Raw genomic sequence first — 9,542 nt, 5'->3', positions numbered from 1 at the left:
GAGTATAAGCACTTGTGCACTCAGAACGCTTTTATTTCCCGTTCTGGTGATGGCACCTGGTTGGAGCTCTCGCGCTACGCACTACCTCTGGTGCCATGTTGAACCACCTCGACCTGCGACAGGGAAGAGAATGTGATGATATACCCCAAAAAAGGGCAGGGATGTGGGGGGAGTGTGAACTTGATAGTAAGTGCTTCCATAGGCTTCGTATAATTCCCGCTCTAACTTCAGGTAAGTACCATTCGTCAGAACTGGTAATTATACTTCAGCCTCTGTCGCACTTACTATCAAGTTCACAACTGCTTGTTCAAAGCTTTTGCATGTGTTCTCAGCACCTGGGTTCCAAAGTGAGCCCGGGCATCCATTTGCCGTCGGTAAAAGCGGTTAAATGTCGCCTCGGAGGACCATTCAGCTGCTGCTAAGATGTCGGCAAGTGGTACTCCGACCTCCACAGCTTTGGAGGTGGCTGCTCCTCGCGTTGATGCGCTTTGAAAACCGACGTGTCAATGCCCGCAAGCGTGTGTGTTTTATCCAGTGAGCTACGGTGTCCCGTGCTGCTGGGCGGAAAGGCTATTGCGTAGTTAGCAGAAGCTGCGTGTGGGCGCCTCGTAGTCTTGCAGTCCGTTCGAGGTACATCTGCAAGCATTCCACTGGACACAATTCCCAAACCTCTTTGAATGCTGGGAAGAAGAGGGTGGGAAGGGGCTTAGATGCCCCAGAAGTCTTTCTGAGGCCAATGAGCACAAGCTCCCAACCCGCGAATTGCTTACGGATGTGGCATGTTGAAAGCAGGCACAAGTCTGACGTCCTGCCTGCTGAGGCAAGGGCTAATAGCATAGCTAGTTTGCTAGTGAGCGTTTTGAGGCTAAGGTCCTTGTTAGGACCCCACGACTGCAGGAGGGTTGTCACCTTGTCAACCCTCCAAGTTGGGGGTATCAGGATTTTGGGGGGGTTAGGATTAAACACTCCCTTCATAAGGCGCACCACTGAAGGGTGTTCCCCTAGACGGCAACCGTCAAAGTTAGCAAAATCTGAGACAAGGCAGAACAGTAACATCCTATAGTGTGATACGCCAGGCCCTCCTTAAAGAGGCTAGCGAGGAAGTTGAGCACCTGTGTTAGAGTGGGAGAAAAGGGATCAACAGTCCGTGAATGGCACCAGCGTTCCCACCTGCGCCAGCAAGAGGTGTAGGTGAGCTGTGTTCCCCGCCTCCATGATGCCTCAATGAGGTGTGCAGCCTGCTCCGAAAGTTGGCTATGTGTTTGCTGGAGTTGGTCAGTCTTTATGCTGCTAGTATCAGGGTCCCCGTGCTGAGCATTGGATGTACCTGCCCGTCGTGGCTGCGCAGTAGGTCGTGTGATTGGGGAAGAAGACGCGGTTCCTCGTACGAGTGGTACAGCAGCGAGGCATACCACGGCTGAGATGGCCGGACTGGAGCTACTAGAATGAGCAGACTGTTGGAGGTCTGCAACTTGGCAATGCATCTGCTCACAAGGCTGAACGGTGGGAAGGCATAGAGGCCCTGACCCGTCCCGTCGTGGCTAAGAGCATCCACTGCTGCCGCCTGAGGATCCGGCTTCCAGCTGTAATAGTGCCTCACCTGGTGGTTGGAGAAGTCCGCAAAAAGGTCCATATGCACGGGGCCCCACAGAAAGTTGACCCTGCTGAATGTGAACGGGCACAGCTTCCAACTGCTGGCATCCATCACTCTCCTGGATGCTTGGTCTGCATCCGTGTTCATGTGCCCCGGAATGTGTTGCGCCCTGACTGATATTCCCCTCGCCCAACACCACGACCATAGCTCGTGGGTTATCCTGGTGAGCGAGCTGTCCGACTGTAACGTCTGCACTACTGGGGGTGTCTTGATCTGGCCCCTTGGGGTCTTCCTTAGTGCTCGGATCCACCATGCTAATTCCTGCCGCGTGTCCCTGGATAGTTGAGTGGTCGTGCATGTACCTCTCTGGTAGGGCCCGTCTCAAATCTGTTTTAAGGTTCCCGATATAAAAGGAACCCTCCGGCAGCACTATTAGGCATGCGTTCAGTTGTCCCGCCAAGCTTGCAACCTGGTGGGCCGTGATCCTTAATTGCTCTAGCCTCTGCTGTAGGTGGTCTAACAGGTTGGCGAGTTTCTCTCCAGGGAGCTCGAGCGTCAATCGTTTCGAGCCTATCGATAGTCCCAGAAACAGCAAGTCCTGTGCTGGTGTCAGTACTGACTTCTCCAAGTTTACGGCAAAACTTAGGTTTTGTAGGAGGTTCACGATTAGATGTCCCTGGTTTGCCAGTAGAGAGGGGGATTGGTCCATGACGATGCGAAGTCCCTTGGACCGGAGATAGGCCGCGACTGGTTTCAGTAGTTTTGTGAAAACTCTCAGTGCCGATCTGAGGCTAAATGGCAGCACGTTCCAACGATAGACCCTGTCCCCCTCTCGAAAGCCGAGCCAGGGGCGGTCCTGGTGGCAGATTAGGACAGACAGGTATGCGTCCTTCAGGTCGATACGTATCATGGAGTCGCCCTGCTGGATAAGATTCCTCAAAGAGTGCCAACCCTCCATCTTGAAGTGGTTGTGTGGCACCGACTTGTTTAGTTGTTGGAGATCTAGGATTGGGTGCATCTTGTTGTCCTTCTTTAGTACTACGAAGAAGGGGGAGAGGAACTTCACTTCGGAGGGCGGTACCCGAGAGACTGCTTCCTTTCTTACCAGCTAGGACACTGCCTCCCGGACCTGATTTGACTGCCCTCGCGTCGGCACGCTGTGCAACCATTGAATCGCTGGTACCTGTGCAAACTCCAGCTTGTACCCCTGTGTTGTCTGAAGGACCCATACATAGTGGAAGAGTAACCTCCACACTTCGCGGCAATATGCCAGTCGGCCCGCGGGCAGCAGTGCTAAGAGGTGCGGGCTTACACTTGTCTCGATGTCCTTGGTGGAGGTAGGCCCCCTCGTGTAGCCTCAGGAAGGGGGGCCCCCTGTGAAAGGGCTGCTGGCCCCCACTCCGGCTCTGGGCACTGGTCCTTGGGGCAGCCGAGCTGCGGGGCCTCTTGGCTGCTGGCTCTGCGGCGGGAGGGGGCGGTTGGCGTGCTTCCCGAAGGACCTTGACGGTCTCGTTCCGCGTTCGAAGCTGCCCCAAGAAGCCCTCTCTGAACAGCAATGGGGATCCCTCGTCCCCACCGTCATGGGCCACCATCTGGCGGAGGTCTGGGGCGACTCGTGCAATCACCCCCTCCCGGCGCTCGCGGGAGAGCAACGCAAAGAGCTGCCTGAGATGGGCGGTCGCTGCCCCCAAGTGGTCAGCCACCGTCCTTCTGTCAATGGCCTCCTCCGAGAGGCCGATCTCTAAGAGGCCAACTAGTGGCCCCATAGCGGCAGCCACTGCGTCTTGGCCTTCTCGGAGTGCCTGGCGAGAAAGTCACATATCGGTTTAGAAACGATTACAGCCGCACTGATCTCCGTTGTCGAACGAGAGGAATAAAGGTGCCAAGTGTGGCCCTTGTGACTGTTCAAGAACGCGCCGCGCCGTCCGGAGCCCCCAAGACGCGAGCGGGGTCGTCGAATGTAGCTTGAGATCGCCGCCTCTGCTCGGGGCCGGGCCCATAGATCAAGGGGGATCGGACAGTTTGGCTTATTGAATAGCCCTTGTGGCTGTCTAAGACCGCGCCGCATCGTTTGGAGCCGCAGCTCCCAAGACGCGAGCAGGGACGCCGGAAGTAGCTTAAGATCGCCGCCTCTGTTCGGGGCCGGGGCCCATAGAACAACAAGGGGGATCGGACCCTATAGCAAACCGAAAATAGTCGTGTTCTGTCCAGAGCCGGAGCCCATAGGACGTGAGCGCGGACGCCTGAAGTAGCTTAAGATCGCCGCCTCTGTTCGGGGCCGGGGCCCATAGAACAACAAGGGGGATCGGACCCTATAGCAAACCGAAAATAGTCCTGCTCTGTCCGGAGCCGGAGCCCATAGGACGTGAGCGCGGACGCCTGAAGTAGCTTAAGATCGCCGCCTCTGCTCGGGGCCGGGGCCCATAGAACAACAATGGGGATCGGACCCTATTCCAAACCGAAAATAGTCCTGCTCTGTCCGGAGCCGGAGCCCATAGGACGTGAGCGAGAACGGGTCCTTAAAGCCAGTTTAACTCCACCGCCTTTGTTTGAGGCCGGGGCCCATAGAACGTCAAGGGGGGATCGGAGGTCCGTAGAGTCTCCGCCGTTTGAAACTCCACTGCCCTTGTTCGAGGCCGGGGCCCGAGAACTTAGGCCTAGCACCAATTTATATCGGCCTCAGGATGCGCTTTGTGTGCGGAATAAGGTGACAGGCGGCGCAGGTAGTGCCGTGCGCCGGCCGGAGCGCTGTTCCAGCTCATATTGTCCGCGGATAATAAGGATAATAAATGATGATGATAGTACCCTCACAGAAACAAAAAGGCCATAAATGAAAAAAATAGAAAAATTGTTTGTCATCAGGGACTGCAATATGGAGTGAATGCTGACGATGTGCCTGGTTGACCAATGTCATTCTCTTTTGCTAATGACACTACAATTATTAAGGTGACTCACGCAGTGGCTCTCTCGGTGCATCTTCGGTCGGGAGCAGATGTGGAAGGGCCAGAGACACCAAGTTTGTGTCACCTGAAATGAGTGTCTTATGAGCTCCAGTTTAAGCTTGTTATAACAAAACACTAGCAAAATATTTTATCAAATGTGTTCCCAGGCATTGACTCTAAAATTTTTGGGAAGTAACCATATTTAAACTCATGCTGCAGCAAAAGTTATTTGTAAATATAGGGAAGCCACTTCACATATAGGCCCAAAATAAACAAAGTTTGGTCAATGGCAAAGATAAAGCCAATTTGTATTATGGGAATACATAAAATGAATTGAATTGAAATGAAATGACTCATTGTTTTCTTGAAAAAAAAAGAAGAATCTAGCAAAATTTAACATTCAGAGCAGTTAATAACATTAAATAAAATAAAATGGCTCACTTTGTTAAAAAAAAATAACACTAGCAAAATGTAACATTTATAGCAGTTAATAAGATGTTACATGTCCCAAGGGATCTCTTAATATCTGAGAAAATGTCTGAATATAATGTTACATTATTATTTTAGAACGGCAACACAAATTGTCTTCTTACCTGAACTTGCAAGACATTTCAGTTTCTTGTCGGAGTTGGTGACTGTAGGCACAGCTGATCATATTTATTTGGTCTTTTCTGGGTTCATATAGTCGCGACTTGTGAAGTGTCTTGAGCAGAGCTGGTATCTCTCATTGACTTGCCTTCGAGGAAGGTCTGCCAGGTCCAGCCTGTTAGCATAATTCAGCCAGATGGAAAATCTAAAAAAAGAAAAGAAAAAAAAGGTAATTTCTGCAGTTTAGTTGAGATTTGTAGCTTTGAGGTGTAACACACATAACTATTTAGCTTAAGAATAAATGAAAAAAAAATGAATGCTCAATGTAAAAAGAAAAATGAACAATTTAATGTGTTTAAAATCTTATTCTCAATTCTCAATAAAAGTGTTAGACCTTAGTGCTAACAAAACGTCGCCACAGAGCTAGCAAGCAAAGCTATGGTGTTCAAAGCTTTCGGGTCTTAAATACTCCCGAAAAACAGATCTATCGACGCGGGAAGTTGCAAACATGGAATGCCCTCGTCTCATTCCCAGCTCACCGAGTATAATTCTCTTAAGCAAGCGCAGAATTTCGGTCTGATTTAATTATGACTATTGCAGCCATTGCTCCAGCAAACTTATGAATATTCACTACTACTGTGACAGGTGCTGATGTCGGTAACTTTTAATCAGAAACTAAAGCCACCGAAATAACCGAAAGAGCATATCTTTTGTCTACCGGAATTCGAAAGAACTTCACTCCTGGATGTCTGCATGAATTGTTGCACCACTTAGTGCAGCAGTAGGTGTGGTGGCAACGAGAATCCATTCAATAAACGCTTTCTAAAAACATAACGAGTTTTACGAAAGGAAAGCCGAGCACGCGCGCATCCATGAACCTTCCGCCAGCTTGCCCTCCCAGAAACGAAACCTAGAAACCTGCATGCGCACGTAACGGTTCATTTATCCCCCGGCGCCAGTGGCGCTGGGGAATCCCAGCCCCCAGCCTCCCTGCGTATCCCTGCCTATCCCAGCATCCCGACGCGCGCCGAGCAGCGAGAGTGAGAGTGCCCAGACGCATTGAAAGAGTGAAAGAGAATGTTACAATAACAACCGTCAAAGCCATTCACACCTTCAAAACAACTTCACCTTTATTTCACTTCATGAAATATATAAATCATATTTATTTAAAATAAAATAATGTCTGCCCACGCCTGCTGGGAGCGCGGCAATCGGAAGCAGTTCGCCGGATCGGACGAACGTCATAAATATTTGCGGCCGGATGGAAGTAGCTGAGAGCTTCATTCCCCTGACGCTACTCTCAGGTAATTCGTCTGTGTCAGCCTTTGTCATTGGTCTTCTGACTTTCAACGACGTTCAAATTTGGCACAGGTGTGGTAGGAATTTGGCACAGGTGTGGTACGCCCTCAAACTTTAAAAAAGTAAAATTCACCACTAAAATATACTTTTGGTAAAAGATTGAGCTCGTTAAATGTTTGCAAATGTAGGCGCTTATTTTTCCTACCTATTTTAGAGCGCATAGACCCGGTCCAACAGGGTGGCAGCCTGTGGTGGCGGTACATATAAATAGTCAAGAAGTTTCACGCACAAACTCTTTCACTGATTATCTGATATGAAATGTGCAGAGCATATCTCCAATTGCTTGCTTGGCTCCCAGTGTTCCCGACGTATCGCTTTCATTCACGTGGCTCGCCGCTGGGTCTCCATCGGAAATCTGTACGTCCGTACTTGGGAAGAAGATTTGTACCCAAACGAAGACTGCACCCAGGTACTACGCAACACGGCCCTGGAACTCGGCCATACGATCGCTGGGAAGAAGGAAGAAGCTCTGTGCTGTCAATTTGTCTTTTCCTACCACCCCGTAGCATTTTTACGCTTTCTAAAAATAATGAAATTTTCAAGAGGGTATGTGCATGCCCCATTCATGGCAACCATGTTACCGTCAATTTGGCCAACTTTCTCGCTTTATAGCTTCATAGCCACCAAAAATATTGCAGTATGTTTTTTGCAGATTCTGTTAGTACATATTATAAACTTTAATTTCGGAAAGTTTAAAGAATATTGAAGATGGCCTTTCTTTTTAATAATTTTCAAAATAATGCATATTTAATGAAGTGACCCTGTGTGAGCAGTTCTTGTAAATTCTCCCGCTAACCAGGACAATAATATTTCATGCAAAGATGAACTATATACAGAGCAACACATTGGCAATTTTGAAGACCTTAGCTTTTATAGGTACGGAGGAAAAAAAATCTTTAATCCAAGCCGTTAATGCGCAATGTTCCGTGTTTGCGGTTTTGGTTCTCAAAATAACGACCTTAATACTCAGTGATTTATACTCTTTGTCAATCCTTCCTATGCCTAATTCGTCAGTAAATATTTCTAGACCCGTAACCAGAACAGTTTTTGAGGGAAGCTGCCCGAAATGCCGACATCGCACAATACGCAAAACGTGCATGTGACTGAGAGGGTGCTTACAAATTTTTTTTGCAAAGACAAAGATTTTTTTTTCTAAAACGAGGATTGGTTTTATTCTTCTGGGCCTGGAGCCAGCAAAATATATTTTTTTCATGAATATTAAAAATTGTTGCCAGACATGGTTGTCTGATCTTATCTGGAAATTTATTTACTTATTTATTTACAAATACTGCTGATCCCTATCAGGGATCGCAGCAGGGTGGAAAGTAACATAAAACTAAGCGATTCCATTCTACAATCATTCGAGGAAAAAAGGAGAATTTGAAAACGTTGATGCGCGGTTGGTAAAGTGGAATTGTAAGTGGGGTTCTTCCTCGGGTGGCATAACCAGTCGAGACAGTGATGTATTCGTCGACGTTAATTTTACATTGTCCCTTAATTAATTGAATTAAAAAACGAAGTCTGCATAAACTGTTTCGCTCTTGAACCGAGACAAACCCAAGCTGTTTGATGAGCCTGGAAACGGACGCCTTTTTATAGGCGTTAGAAAATTAATCTGACAGCTTTATTTTGCATTCGTTGTATACGATTAATTCCTACCTTTGTAAATGGGTCCCAAGTAATGTTTGCATATTCTTGAGTTGGCCGGATAAGAGTCATGTACGCCAGGAGTCGAGTATCTGAAGTGGCTGATTTTAGTGTTCGTCTGAGAAAAAATAACCTACGAAGGGCGTTAGAGGAAATTAAATTGATCTGTTTATCCCATCTAAGATCGGAAATGATCCAGAGACCCAGATATTTGAATTCAGTAACTTCTTTTAGGATATGTTCGTTCATGTGATAGGAGAATGAAAGTGGCTTCTTTTTATTAGTGACGGACATACAAACACTTTTGTCATAATTTATACACATTTGCCATGTGTTACACCATTTCAAAATCTTGTTCAAATGATCATTTAGCTTAATTTGGTCATCAACACGCTTGGCTTCGTTATACATCACACAATCGTCGGCATAAAGACATACTTTGACAGAAATCTCATCGGGAATATTGTTGATAAATAGAAAGAACAACAAAGGCCCAAGTACCGATCCCTGGGAGACACCAGAGTCCACTGAAAGTGGGGAAGAACCCTCATTATTAAAATCTGCATATTGGTAGTGGTTTATTAACTTGGATCCAACCAATAACTTGATTATTTTTTAAGTAGTTATCAATTTTTTTAGGAGCTTTGCATGCGATACTTTATCGAACGCTTTCGCGAAATCAATAAAGATGATATCTACCTTACCTTTCTTGTTCAGGGCAGTGGTAAGGTCATGAACTGTCTCAAGCAATTGAGTTGTTGTGGAAAATCCTTGTCTGGAAGCCATGTTGGCTGCTCGACAGTACGTTATCTGTATCAAGAAATTCAAAAATGTGTTATTAGTAATGTGTTTAAGGAGTTTACAGACAGAACAAGTTAAGATAGGTCTATAATTAGTAATCAGCTCTTTGTTTCCGGTTTTATATAGCGGTTTAACTCTGGCCATCCTCCAATCAATCGACACGTCGCCTTCATTTAGTGACCTGTTGAATATAACTAGATATTTTGACACAAGCTCTGCATATTGTTTTAGAAACCAGTTTGGCAAACCATCTGGCCCACTAGACTTCCGTGGGTCTATGTTTAAGAGTAAGTTAAACATTCCCTGAACAGTCACATGGACATTCTCAAGGGCTGGTAAGTGGTCAAACTTGGTAAAAGGGGTCACGATGCCATCATCACGTGTGAACACAGATGTAAACTGTGTGTTGAAATTATCGGCTATTTTTTGGGGGTCTGTTTCAAGAACGCCATCAATTGTAAACACATTTGTGTTTGTAGTGCTTGGTAAGATACGATTCCAAAACTTTCTAGGCGACGATTTTATAAAGTTGGGAAGAGAGATGTCAAAAAACTTGCGTTTATCTGCCCTCATTTGTTCTTTTGACTTGTCGGAAAGATCTTTAACATTGT

The 9,542-nt window shown here is 47.0% G+C and overlaps 1 pseudogene; it reads right to left on the bottom strand.

The window, feature by feature from the left end:
* Positions 1 to 570: 570 nt before the first annotated feature.
* LOC8024143 lies at positions 571 to 1,526 on the bottom strand (annotated as a pseudogene).
* Between the last annotated feature and the right edge of the window lie 8,016 nt (positions 1,527 to 9,542).

Source organism: Ixodes scapularis, unplaced genomic scaffold (assembly GCF_016920785.2).
Source record: "Ixodes scapularis isolate PalLabHiFi unplaced genomic scaffold, ASM1692078v2 PGA_scaffold13__105_contigs__length_92229423, whole genome shotgun sequence".
NCBI lineage: Eukaryota > Metazoa > Arthropoda > Arachnida > Ixodida > Ixodidae > Ixodes > Ixodes scapularis.
This window is presented reverse-complemented; position numbering and strand designations above follow the sequence as displayed.